The sequence below is a fragment of the Mus musculus genome, chromosome 14 (assembly GCF_000001635.26).
Source record: "Mus musculus strain C57BL/6J chromosome 14, GRCm38.p6 C57BL/6J".
In the NCBI taxonomy this organism is placed as follows: Eukaryota; Metazoa; Chordata; class Mammalia; order Rodentia; family Muridae; genus Mus; species Mus musculus.
Window position 1 is genome coordinate 24528948 of NC_000080.6, and position 13584 is coordinate 24542531.

Genomic DNA, 13584 nt, shown 5'->3' on the forward strand with positions numbered 1-13584 from the left:
GGACCAGAGAGATGGATCAGCTGATAGGAGCACTGGCTGCTCTTTCAGAGGACCAAGGTTCAATTCCCAGCACCCACATGTTGGATCACAACCATCTGTGACTCCAGTCCCAGGAAATTCCGTGGCCTTTTCTGGCCTCTGAGGGCACTGCACACATGAGGTGCAAAACAAAACATACAAAAATAATAAAGTAAAAAAAATTTTTTTTTAAAGAATTGTGGTTGAGGTCTGGTGAGATGGCTCTATGAGTTAAAAGTAGCTTTGCCTCTAAATTTTATAACTCGAGTTAAATCCTGGAAATCCACATGGTGGAAGGACAGAGCTGACTCCTGGAAGATGTTCTTAGACCTACACACACACACACACACACACACACACACACACACACACACGTGTACATGCTCAAGTAAGGAAGTGTATTTGATAGAGGAAGATAGAGGTCATAGAGGAAGTCTGGCAGGGCTGAGAGACCAGGAGGGAGAATGTTAAATGAAGCAGGAGTCAGTTCATCAGGAGAGGCAGCCACATTTCAAGGGTTCTGTAGACACAAGTAGTAGCTACTACCATTGGGTGGAGCAATACAGACCTTTGCCTTTCCCGCGGGAAGTTCAAGGGAAGCCGTGTGTCTCGCTTCTAAGGAAAGAGCCATGTAGCAGAGGACCAGAGAGGAGCGTCTGGTTCCAGGACAGGCTGTGGATGCTGCTGAACTACAAGCATATCAGCAGCAGAGGCCACCAAGTTTGCCCGGCTACAGAAGCTTCATAAACCTGTCTTCAAAGAGGGAGGGGGGACAAAGCCCGTGTGTTCTGTGATAGAAACAGAGAGAACTGGGCCTCCCTAGGAGACTCTCCTTCCGCGTCTACCTCAGCGTCTTCATAGCAGTGCTGCCTCCGCTGGTACACAGATCTCTCTGAGTGGGGCTTCTGTATCCCGTATCTAAATGCCACAGTACTGACCCATACCCAGTGCTCCGTCACAGCTTGTGGAGTTGCCCAGTTAATCGGGGACCGGAATCCTGGGCAGGAAGAGCAGGGGACGGAGGTACAGATTTCCTGAGTGTAGTCTCTATTCTCTTCCTCCAGCTTCCTCAGTGGTGGTGGGGATACTGAGGTGGCTACTGGAACTTTATGCTCTTTACCCATTTACTTGGCATCTGTAATAGCCCTTCCCACCCACACCCCCTTTTCTAGAGGTTACATCCACGTGTGTTTGAGGCTTGGGCCGTTTCTGGCATCCCTACACTTGCACATCAGTTCAGGTGGCAGTTTAGAGCCAATTAAAATTTATAAGCCACAGGTAGTGAGTGAAATTCCGAGGATTAATTTGCTCAGTGGAGTATTAATCTGTGTAGTGTCATAGGTGCTTCCTTATTATAGCAACCTGCAAGACGGAGCAGAGGAGGCACACCCCTCTGGTGTTTGGCCGCAAATCCTCTAATTGATCCCACTGGGCTGCATGTGGGCGTGGCTTTCCCTCCCTCGCCGAGCTGGAGGGGGGGGTGGGAGGGCAGAATCAGCAGTTTGGGCTCACAGCTGTGCCAGCAGCCCTAGAGCCAGGCCCTCCTTCAGGCTCCTCCCTTGCTTTGCAGAGATTGGCCTGCTTTAGGTTTAGCCTCTCTATAAATTGCACTGCTTCCAGGGCACTCTACAAGGGTCAGTTTCAACTAAACCCCAGGGCTTGCTTTTGGAGCGCTGCAATTAGAGCCTCCTCAGTTAGGAGGCTCAGTGACTGTATTGATATGCTCCCCACACGCACCTCCATCAGCCAGCTAGCCACCCTCCTTACCTCAGAGATAGCCCAAGGGGCAGACGTTAGGACTTGCCACCAAAGAGGTTCAAGTCAGAGCTTCACGTTGGACAGAACATAACTCTGTCCGATCAGCTTTGGTACCAGAGACCTTTGCCCTACTTCATTTCCTTTTCCCAAGAGAGCTGGGTTCAGGAGCGCCTCTGGAAGGATCTCAGTCTCTGTGGCCTGGAGGATCTCAGCTTCAGTATCCCAGGTCAAAGCAGTGACCACGGAGCCTGGAGGGCTTATGGGGGGAGCCTAGAGGGTGAGGCAGTGGCTACCAGGCAGTGGCCCTTTTAGAAGATGGCTGAGAATTCTAGGTGTGGAGCCAGATAGCACTGGATTCAAGTATCCTTTCTGAACTTATTTTCTAATGAGAGTGGAGATAAAAGCTTGCATGTGGAGGTGATGCGTGCCTTGTATATATATCATGTTAGTGCAATATATGTAGGTAGCCTGTCCCCAACAATGCTAGCTTTTACTAGCTGTTAATAGCAATGATGAAATCGTCCCAAGGGCCCTCAATTTGTTATTTTTTTCTTCTCTTTTGGTGACTACCAACTGTCCCTGCTAATGGCTGTTACTGGTCTTGCCTACCTTATCCGATGGTGTGACAGTGGGGTGGAGTATTACGCGGGACAGCTTTGAACAATGTGTAGTTGGCTGTTTAAGGGATGATTGTTGCCAATAAACTGAATTAGACCCAACCCCTCTCCCCGATTATCTAGGAACAGGGCTTGAGGCCATTTCCTGTTTCTTTTTCTTTTTTTTTTCTTTTTTTTTAAGATTTATTTATTGATTATCTGTAAGTACACTGTAGCTGTCTTCAGACACTCCAGAAGAGGGAGTCAGATCTCGTTAGGGATGGTTGTGAGCCACCATGTGGTTGCTGGGATTTGAACTCTGGACCTTCGGAAGAGCAGTCGGGTGCTCTTACCCACTGAGCCATCTCACCAGCCCCCCATTTCCTGTTTCTTATACAGAATACTCCATACTAGGAAATATACAAAAAGAGGTTTATTTGAATGTATGGTCTGCTCAGCTACTGGTGAGGGCCCCATGCTGCCCCACACGGAGGAAGGATGTGAAGGCACTAGATGAACAAAAAAGATTGGGCGGGACAAGGGACCTGACTCACTCTGTGTCCCTCCTTTGTTAGGATGGAGTCTCGAGGCCCCAAGCATCTCTCCGATGCACTGATAGCCCTCAACACATTTTATTGGGAACCAAGTCTTTATAAGAGAGTTGGAGAAAAGTCAAATCCAAACCGTAGCAGAAGCCTCCCCGACTGCCTTCCCTTTCAGAGGGCTCTGACGGTGGGGTGAAGTGCAATCAAGGTTCACTGTTACCAGCAACAGATTGACTGTGGGTGATGTGAGTAGTGAAGACGTTTGCTCGGCAGGCATGATGGTGAGTGTCTGTAAGCCCAGCTGCCTGTTGTTAAAGGCCGGCCTGAACAAACTAGCAAAAATGGTTGAGAGTGCAGCTCAGAAAGGCAGAGTTTCTCTACAACAATCAAGGCCCTTCGTAAAGACTAGGGATCAGATAGAGGGAAGTCTCCAGGGAGAGTCAGGTGCTTGGTGTGCTCCCAAAGAAGAGGAGAGGGAGCGACACACCCATGACACCCTCACACAGGGGGCCTGGCCTTTCCTCTCCCTCTCTCTCTCTCTCTCTCCCTCTCTCCCTCTCCCTCTCCCTCTCTCTTTCTCTCTCTCTCAGGGGAAAGGGATGATGGAGACCCAGCTGTTGACAGAGCTGAGGAAGTCCTGGGGGCGAAGTTGTTTGCTGAGCAGTGGGGCTTCAGTCGAGCAGAGCTCTGTGGTGCTTTCTGTGGGTGGCAGGGAGAGGCAGAGTCACAGTGACGTTTAATCTTGACAGCTTGACTGGAATCAGAATCATTAGGGAAAACACAGCTACTGTAAGCCTATCAAGGAAGTCTCTACCCTGAGTGTGGGTGGCAGGGTCTCATGGGCTGGGGCCCTGAACTGAGTAAGGACAAAGCAGGCTGAGCACTGCCATTCATCTCTCTGCTCCCTGACTGCTGACCAACAGGGCCAGCCACCTCCCATCATGCCACCATGCCTCCCTCGACATGGCGGACCACATCCTCCTTAAACTGCCAGCTCACATAAACCATTTCTCCCGTAAGCCACTTATGGTCAGGCATTTGGTCACAGCAATGAGAAAAGTAACACACATGCCAAGTATAATTTGGTCTTTACAGTAAGGCTTCCTATCCTAGTCACCTCTCCCCATGAGAGCCATAGTGTCCGTGTCCGTGTGTGTCCGTGTGTGTCCGTGTGTGTGTGTGTGTGTGTGTGTGTGTGTGTGTGAGAGAGAGAGAGAGAGAGAGAGAGAGAGGAGAGGAGAGAGAGAGAGAGAGAGAGAGAGAGAAAGAGGTCATGTTAATCCCTAATCCCTTTCTGAATATGAAATGGGGATTAATTTCTCCTAGGATTTCCCCAACCTTGCTGGTGAGCCAAGCCAAGAAGCCAGGATTATAGGACCCAGTGTGCTGGTTGTCAACCCTGTGGATAATGGAAAGACATGGTTAGGCGCTAATTACCTGTGAAGGGAATGTGCATTCTTCTCTTAGGGTCCAGAGAGCTTCCCTTGCTTTGCCCAGCTGGCAGAGCTCAGGGTCAAGGATTTAAGATGGTGTTGGGGGTGGGGTGGGAGGGTGGAGTTATCAGAACTGACTATTCCTAGGAGCTCCCCTGTTGCTGCTTCCTTGCAAGGAAGGAGAAAGATGCCTCTAAAAGCCTGGAAATGATCTTCCCTAATCTGTTCCCTAAATCCTCTTCTCAAATGCCGATAGGGTCAAACAAATGACTGTACTGCTATCCCCTGCCTTCCTCCACCACCACCACTACCCTATCCCTTTTGGCCTGGTTCAAATGTTCCTCCTTCCAAGCACAGATGTTAGGCTAGGCCCAGTGGGCGGGATTTCTTTGCTCTTGCCCAGCTAGAACCCCAGGCAGACAGGAACACAAATTCCTCCCTCGAGAGAGCAGGAGAGAGTCAGGATTCTCAGAGACAAATAAGAGCGGACAGGCAATCCTGGGGGAGCCTGAGAGGAGCTCTCCCACCTTCATTTCTCATTGTAGAAGCAAGGCCTTGAAGGAGCTGGGACAGCAAGAGACCCATGCCTGGACAGTGCTCAGAATTGAGGCTGGTTAAAGGAGACTTTGTCCTGCAGGGTCCCCGGGCAGTTAAATCTGGGTGTGCCCTTAAGTGCTCTCCCCGGCAGTGGTCCATTGGGCAGCCTGGGCTGCAGGTATAGCCAACATACAGTTGTTCAGGGGACACCCAGGGGACACAGAAGGCTTAAGGAATGCTTGCTAAGTCTGGACGAGGCGCCTTTTTTGTTTGGTGCAGTAAAGTCTGGAGTCATTATTAATAAATCAAGGAAAGGGGAAGATAAGGGGACAGGAAGAAGTGCTGGGAGACACACAGATTCTCTTGGAGGCCTCTCACAGGCCAGATCATATGGGAAACAGAATTGCAAGTAGAAGGGTCAGACGACACCTAGGAGCCAGGGTATGCCCCTTTAAAAGAAGGCATTTCTGGCCCACTTCACAGATCTCAGATAGGCTGGTCTTGGGGCTTCAGGAAGCAACTGGAGTGACAGTCAAGAGGCAGCTTGGGTCGGCTGTTATTTGGAGTGTGTGCATGATGAAGACACTGCAGTGGGAGGCAGGCTACTGATGGGCTGAGAGGAGGTGCCTCGCCAGCCCCAGCTACTTTATTGACTGTTTCTCTCAAAGCACAAATGGCCTGAAATGCAAACAGTACTGCCTGGAATCGCTAATTAGCCAAGAGATGGCTCCTTGCAAGAGACATCCTGGTCCACTTGAGTCTGCTGAAATACCTGTTCCGGAGGCAAATGGGGTCACCATGGGACACTTTCCTCATGCCCCCAAACAATCACCTCGCTCACTGGGTCCCACTTTCCAAAGTGACGATGCTTAGGCCCGAACTAATTTGTCTAATGGAAAAGTCACGGAGAGAGAGTGTGGTGTCACTGTTAATCATTTTTTTAAACTTCACATTATGTGATCCGTTAACATTAATATTTAATTTAATGCAGCCAAAAGATTAATGCTTGTGTTTATTTCTAAAAAAAGGCAAAGATGCTTCAGGCTGCTTTTCAGCTTGGTTGAGCTTTGGGGAAAAAAAAAAAGAGAGAGAATGAGAGAGAGAGACAACATCGCATCCAGCATGGAAGATGTGTATTCATGCCGTAATAATACAAATATCCACTCCCTCCCTCACTCTCCCTTCTCAGCTCCTAAAAATAAGCCATGGGGTTCTAATGGGGACACTGATTAAATATTCGGCTCTGTAATTTATGCCCAAGTGAATCCCAACAGGAACCAGAGGCCCTGGAAATCTGTTGTGAAATAATTATCCTGAATGACATTGTGGAGATGGTCTGCAAGGGTGCTGTCAATAATGCATTAGCCCAAATCTGTTTGAAATACGGCAAGGAAATTACACAATCTTCATGGGAACCTGAAAGAATTATCAGTAAACAAATTTAATCAACTTGATGTTATGCATACCACTCTGCCTCTTATTATCTGATCATCTGGGTTTAGAACACTCAGGGGAATTGAATGACGTGGGATGCCAGGCTGCGGCGGCGGCCTCACTGTCTGCGTGTGTGTGTGTGTGTGTGTGTGTCTGTATGCTAGATAAAATCAGCCTCAGGTTTCTGCATTTCTCCTTAGCTGCATTTGCATTTGCAGTCTGATTGCTGGCCTAACCTGGCCCTGGGACTCCTTCTCATAGCCCAGGGATTCTCAGCCTACGGGTTGTGACTGCTTTGTGGAAGGTCAAAAGACCCTTTTACAGGGGTCACCTAAGACCATCAAAAACCACAGATATTTACATTATGATTCATAACAGTAGCAAAATTACAGTCATAAAGTAGCAACGAAAATAATTTTATGGCTGAGAGTCACCACAGCACGAGGAAGTGTGTTCCAGGGTTGCAGCGTTAGGAAGGTTGTGAATCATTACCTTGTACTGTCAGAGCCCTCCTTAGAAAAGTTAGCCAACTGCTCAGGCTTCCTTAAGCTTCTTTTGGCCACCTCTTCGTTCTCTTCTGCCTTCAGAGATGGGTGATCAGCTTGCCTTGAAGCTCAGAAGCAAAGAGTTAGAGTGCAGAGAAGAGTTAGGTGCAGAGAAGAGGGTATTGTGACCCTGGGGGGCTGCTTCTTTCCTCAAGTGCACAGGCCCCGTAATGTTGGGTTCTACATGAGACTCTGACACCAGTTTGCTGGGTGATTCTGCCACATCTCTGCATCTTAGCTTTGTCACCTACAGACCGAGGCCTGGGTCGGGGCATCTTGGTAGAAGGCTATTAGTATCTCACTTGTGTGGTATATTCATTACTGTACTCATTGCTGTGTCCAGATATTTTACAAGAAGCCACTTTCAGGAAGAAAGATGCATTTGGGTTTATGGCTTGATGGGATGTAGTCTGCCATGATGGGGGTATGCTAATCATGTTGCATCCGTAGCCAGGGAACAGAGAGAGAGAGAGAGCAATGGTGATACCACCACCATCACCATCACCACCATCACATCACCATTACTACCACCACCACCCCACCACCATCATCACCACCACCACACCACCACCATCACCACTACCACCACCACCATCACCACCACCACCACAACATGACTTATACTTGCAATATACCGTGACAGAGTAAACATTCCTATTCCAAAAGGGAAGAATTGAGCTATAGTGAGGAAAACCTAGCAGGGAAAACACCAAACAAGGGAGTTCCATGTCTGGCATTTGGGGCCATAACAGCATTGACTGTACTCCATCACAGATAAGTGGCTCTGCCTTTATAACTCAGTTGCCTGTAGCATATGTGGCCTCTTTCTGGGCGGTTTCACTCAGTGCCTCTAGCTTTCTTTGTTGATCATCCCACACTCCTGGTATCTCTAATATTTTGGGGTTTCTATTGTAATGTATGCTTTATCTTTATATTTTCATGGGTAACTTGTAAGGAATCCAGTTCTACCACACATTGTCTGGCCTTAGCAGCTTTTGGGAGCTATTAGACAATTTCCTCAGATTTGAAATATTTCCTCAACAAAAGATTGGGAAGCCCAATATAAACTTAAGAGTAAATAAAAGATGCTATGTTGGGAGAACAGAAGCATTTCTCCATAGTTTCCCCCCCCCCCCCAGCACTATAAAAAGATAAACTGCTGTGGGAAGAGACTCTGACCAACTGAGCTCCAGAGAAGAGAGTCTCAGATTGTCAAGCTGTGTGGAGGTTGTGCTGAGAGCTTCATCCCTGTTGGGCTGGACTTTTCAGGGATGCAGCTGCTTTGGGATCATCCCTGATGTTATAAGCAACCATCCACCCATACTCCTGTTAGTAATTTTGGAGCAGAAGAAAAGCAATGTCTTGGCTTGATAAAGAGAGAAGTCACTTCACTTTGATTGGGCCAATGGGCCTTTCTTTGCTGAACTGCATAGTTTCTACACCTTTCTGCTCCACTTTATAATCTCTCTCATCTTGAATCTGTGCAAATGCAGTGACCAATAACCAAACCATAGCATGAATGTTCTGTTGTCTTGAAACTTCCTTCACTAAACAAATTTAGTCTTTTACTTTTAAATTAGGTTTGACTCATATTTTCAGAACAAAGAATGCAGCCAGATTATCTTTGACAGAATATAATATGAATGGCTTCTGGCTCAGTTCCTAGTACAGCCCTTACCCTTCTCTGAAACTCTATGAGCACTGCCTGTGTTGTTTGCATTCCTATCAACATTCTAATCTTCCTCTTTCCTTCCAGGACAGTCCACTTATCTTTGCTTATAGCATTCTACGAATTTCTCTAGTCCAAAGTGCCAAAATTTTCTCTATTCCTCCTTCAAACCAATTCTAAAGGCCTATAGGTTTGTAAACCACATGGATAGAACCCCACTCATGGTACCAAATTTCTGTACTAGTAACTTTTCTTGTGGCCATGACCAAATTACCTGGCAAGAAGGAATTTTAGGAGGAAAGATTTATTTTGGCTTATTGTTTGAGGGGCTAGCATTCATCATGGCAAGGAAGGCACAGAGAAGAGTATGAGGCAATTGGTCACACTGTACCCATAGTCAGGATGTAGACAGGAGAGAGGAAGACTGGTGTTCAATAGGCTTCATCCTATACCTTTTACTTAGTATGGGTTCCATGCTATGGGATAGTGCCATCCAAAGTTTAAGTTGACTCTTCTTACTGAAACCTCTCTGGAAATGACCTTACAGACCAACCCTGAGGTGTATTGCCTAGGTGATTCTAAATCTAGTCAATTTGATAGTGAAGAATAATCATTACACATAGATTTTTTTCTGCTTAGTTCTAGAACTTAACAAGTTCCTTATAGGAAAGGGAATCTGTCACAGTCACAAACTAGGATGCAGAATCAAGATGAAGAGCTTTGACCATATCTATTGACTTCTCTCTTCATCAAGCCATGGCATTGCTTTTCTATTGCCCTGAAAGTCATATGAAGCATTTCTGAATCTTTATTTTGAACTTGGTTTGATTTCAGGGGATTTTGGATAGCCTTCCTTGGTCTACAAGTCCCTTTCCTTGTCTAACATGAGGGTTATAGAAAGAGACCCTTGAGAGGCCTCATAGACTCATTTTAGCATTCTATGTTGTCATCTACTTTCTAGATTATCTAATTAGTTATAACTTTGTATTTTGAGGAAGAGTTCCTGGTGTCAATTCCAAGTCAATTCCAACTCTCCCTTTGATGTCTTGTGAAGTGGCAATATATTCTTAATTAAAGACCAGCCCTAGAGTCTAGGGAGTAGAGGGAGGACACTGAATTTTTGTGGCTGGTCTTGAGTCTGGAATTGTCTTAATCTAAAGAAATTTTGGTAATTCTACTTGGGGTAGATAAAGTTAAGTCATCTATTGTTTACTTCTTTTTGAGTACCTACTGTGTGTCTATCCTTATACTTACCATTAGGTAGGATAATAACATTTGCTGAATGTGTACCAAGTGCTCTGCACTGAGCTAATTATAGCATGCATTTCAAAGCACAGTGAATGAGACTTTCCATTGCCTGGGGATGGGTCACCAGGAAATCAGGGTAGGAACAGGAGAAAGAACTCCTCCATGTAACAAAGACCATTCAAGCCAAAGTTGTATCTCCAGAAGCTACTGAATAGATTCATCTGTTTCCTGCCATCACCACATGCCTAATCTTGGCCTCACATAGTCCCAGTTAAACAAGTGGAAGTCTAAATATGAACCTGTCTGAAATAGTGCTGCCAGTTCAAGGTGTTCATTGAACAGTTAGATGTGGCTAGTCTATTCTGATATGTGCTATAAATGTAGAACAAATACTTAGTACAACAAAAGAATGGAGTCTCTTGTTCATAATATCTTGTCAATTATATGTTGTATATATTGAGTTAAATAAAACATAGTATTCAAATTAGATTTATCTTTTTGTGATTACTAAAAATTTGTGATTACTAAAAATTAAAATTTTCATATGTATAGTATTACTATTTCATATGTATGATGTTACTATTGGACCATGCTGTTTTAAACATTCAAGAAATCTCATGGGGCAGGGAACCCTAGGAGGGTACAGTGAACCTTTCTCTCTTATTGTTTATAGAGAGGCTAGAGTGAAGTTTGTTTCTGACCTCATGTCAAGAAAATCAGTCATAAAAATGGGGAAATTCTGGGTGAAAGAAAATTAGCATGTTGTTTCTTATTTAATTTCTTAGGCAGGGCATGATCTTCTTGTGCTTAGTTGAACATATGCAAAAGACAATTGGAAAGAAGGTCAGAGAATAATGACCCCTCTGTGGTGTCTAAGTACTCACTCTGGCAACCTGTGGACATATTATCCATATAGTATAGCCAAAAGGACTTGGTAAATCTGATTAAATTAAGGAACTTGAGGTAGGGAGAGTATACTGGATTATCCAGCTGGGGTTAATCTAAGAAATTTAAGCCTTTCTTGGCTATGGTCAGAGATCAGGGTTGGGAAGATGACGAAGAACTGGGAGAAATTAGATGTGCTGAAAGTACTTAACTTCCAAGTTTTGGAGATAGAGGAAGGGTGCTGTGATCTAAGAAATGCAGAGGAGTGCTGAAAGCTAAAAGCAATAGAGAAATGGACCAGAGATTCAGAGTAGGACCCAGTGAACAAATCCTCCTATTGGTCTTGCGTCTGACCCAAGCCACAGTAGATCCTCAACAGAATAGTCTACTCCTTTACAAGAAAGCCACAGGGAGGGCTCTATCTGACCCCATATGTTCCCATATTCCCAAACTTCATACCTACATAACTGCGTGAAGACAGTTTGCATTGCTTAAGCCATCATATTTGGGGTGGTTTGTCATTGCAGCAACAGGAAACTAATTCAGAGATAGTGAATTAGAGAGAGGACATTGTAGTCTTGCATGACCTCATGAATTGAATGGATGTTTTGGAGTGCATCACTTGAGCCATTCTGTCAAGGCCTGTTGAAGCAATTGGCTACAAAGACATTTTTAAGACAGATGACCAAGGGCAGGAGATGAGTGGGATCAGAGAGGTCCACTTGAGCATCTCCTTGGGTAGTGGATAGTCCCCTTTTGAGAGGTCTTCTGAAGGGATCATTCAATACTTCCACAATGAGGTTGGAATGTGTCATAGAGCCTGGTATCAGAGATGGTGAAGAAAAGGCATGTAAGAGTATATATAAAAGTTAGACAACTTAGGTTATGCTTAGTAACAAACTTAGGTTATGCTTACCTACATAACTGCGTGAAGACAGTCCCTAAATCATAGTGTCTTGTGAAGATATACTCACTGTTCATCCTCTATGTTTATCTCTACTCAGTCTAGTGGAATCTATACTTACATGGCATTAACTACGTTGAGTCACACGACTCTAGTGACAGAAAAATATAATCTCATTATGTGCCCAGAGGAATATATTTATAGACCAGCACCAATGTCTATCAATCCATGTTTCCATCCATTGTATATTTGTTTCCAGGCCCAGAAGCACTGGAGAAGAAATGGCCCTAGAAGAGAAAGGTAAAAGAAAAGGGCATGTCGGTCCTTAATGACAAGATAATTCTATTTTATTTTCTTTGCTTTTTGTTTTGTTTTGTTTGTTTTGCTTTTTGATACTTTTTTTTTTCCCTATGCATAGTCTTGGCTGTCCTAGAACTCTCTCTGTAGACCAGGCTGTCCTTGAACTCAGAGATCTACCTGCCTCTGACTTCTGAGTGCTGGGATTAAAAGCATGTGCCCCCTACCTCTTATTAACGACAATGTCTTAGTTACCCTTCATTTCTGTGATGAAAGATCTGACAGCAATCAGTGTAAATGAGGGAGGGCTTATTCTGGCTCATGGTTTTAGGGATACTGTGGTAGACATCATGGTACCAGAATGATCTGGTGACATACCTGCAGTCAGGAAGTTCCTACCTCAGCCAATCCACTCTCAAAGCTCTCTCACAGACATGGCCAGAGGCTTGTTTCTTAGGTAAATCTAGATCCTGGTCAAATTGACAATCAGTATTAATTATCACAGATAACTTGCCAACAAAGCATGGAGGGGATTATGACATTAGATATGTAATTATGATTTTGAAGGTAGACTGGACTTTCAGTTTAAATATTAAAAATGAAAGCTGGATGTTTTTCCTACAATGTGCTTATAAACTAGGAACTGGAGATTCATCAACACGTAGATGAAGCCAGAGTGCAGGAAAGTATAGCGTTCATTTTCATGTGTGGTTTACTAATCAGACTTTATTAAAACAACTGCTCATACATTTAATCTTCAAAACGATGCCTCCAAGTAGTCACTACGATTGCCCCCATTTTATATATGACAAAACTGAGGCTCAGAGAGAGGGTAAGTAATGTGTCTGGTGGCCCACAGATCAAGCAGATCAACCTCTAATTTATCTGGCTCCAAGCAGAGACTTTAATAAAAGCTATCCTTGTTTTATGGTGCCATTAGCATCATAAAAATGACTGTTCTGGAACAGACAAGGAGAGATGTGTATAGAGAAATGCCTTCTGCCTTTGTGGGCAAGAGGGTAGCATTGCAAAGATCTTATGAATACATCGAAAGTGCATTAGTCACTTAAAAATGCTACTGTGATAACCTGAGTGGGGGAAAAGCAGCTTTAACAAGGGAAGATTTATTTGGGGTCATAGGTTCAGGGGTTTCAGTTCATGGTTGGTTGGCAGTGGGTTTTTGTTGTGGTGGTGGTTTTTTGTTTGTTTTTGTTGTTTTTGTTTTCTGTTTTGTTTGTTTTTAAACTGGGCCATGGTGAGGCAGCACCTCATGGTGGAAAGGCATGGTAGTGCAAAGGTGCTTACTTTGTGGTGCTCAGAGAAGTTGAAAGAAATAAACAGGAAAGGGCCTATTTCCTCTTCTTAGGCTCTGTCTCCTAAGTCTTTACCATCTCCCTGTAGTGAGTCAAATTATGAAACCACCAAGTGGGTTACTCTACTGACGTGGGCTGAGCCTTCATCCTCTTAGTCATTTCCAAAGCCCCATCAATTGATATTGTTTGAATGTGAAATGTCCTCCTTAGGCGCTGGTGTTTGAACAATTGGTCTCCAGCAGGTGGTGCTGTTTGGGAAGGTTGTAGAACCACTGGAAGAATTGTATCATGGGGGAGTCAGGCCTTGAGGTTTTTATGATCTGATTTCTCTTTTGTTTTCTCTCTGCTCCTGGATTGGGTGATTGGATATGCTGGCTTCATGTTCCTGGTGCCAGAGCTTTC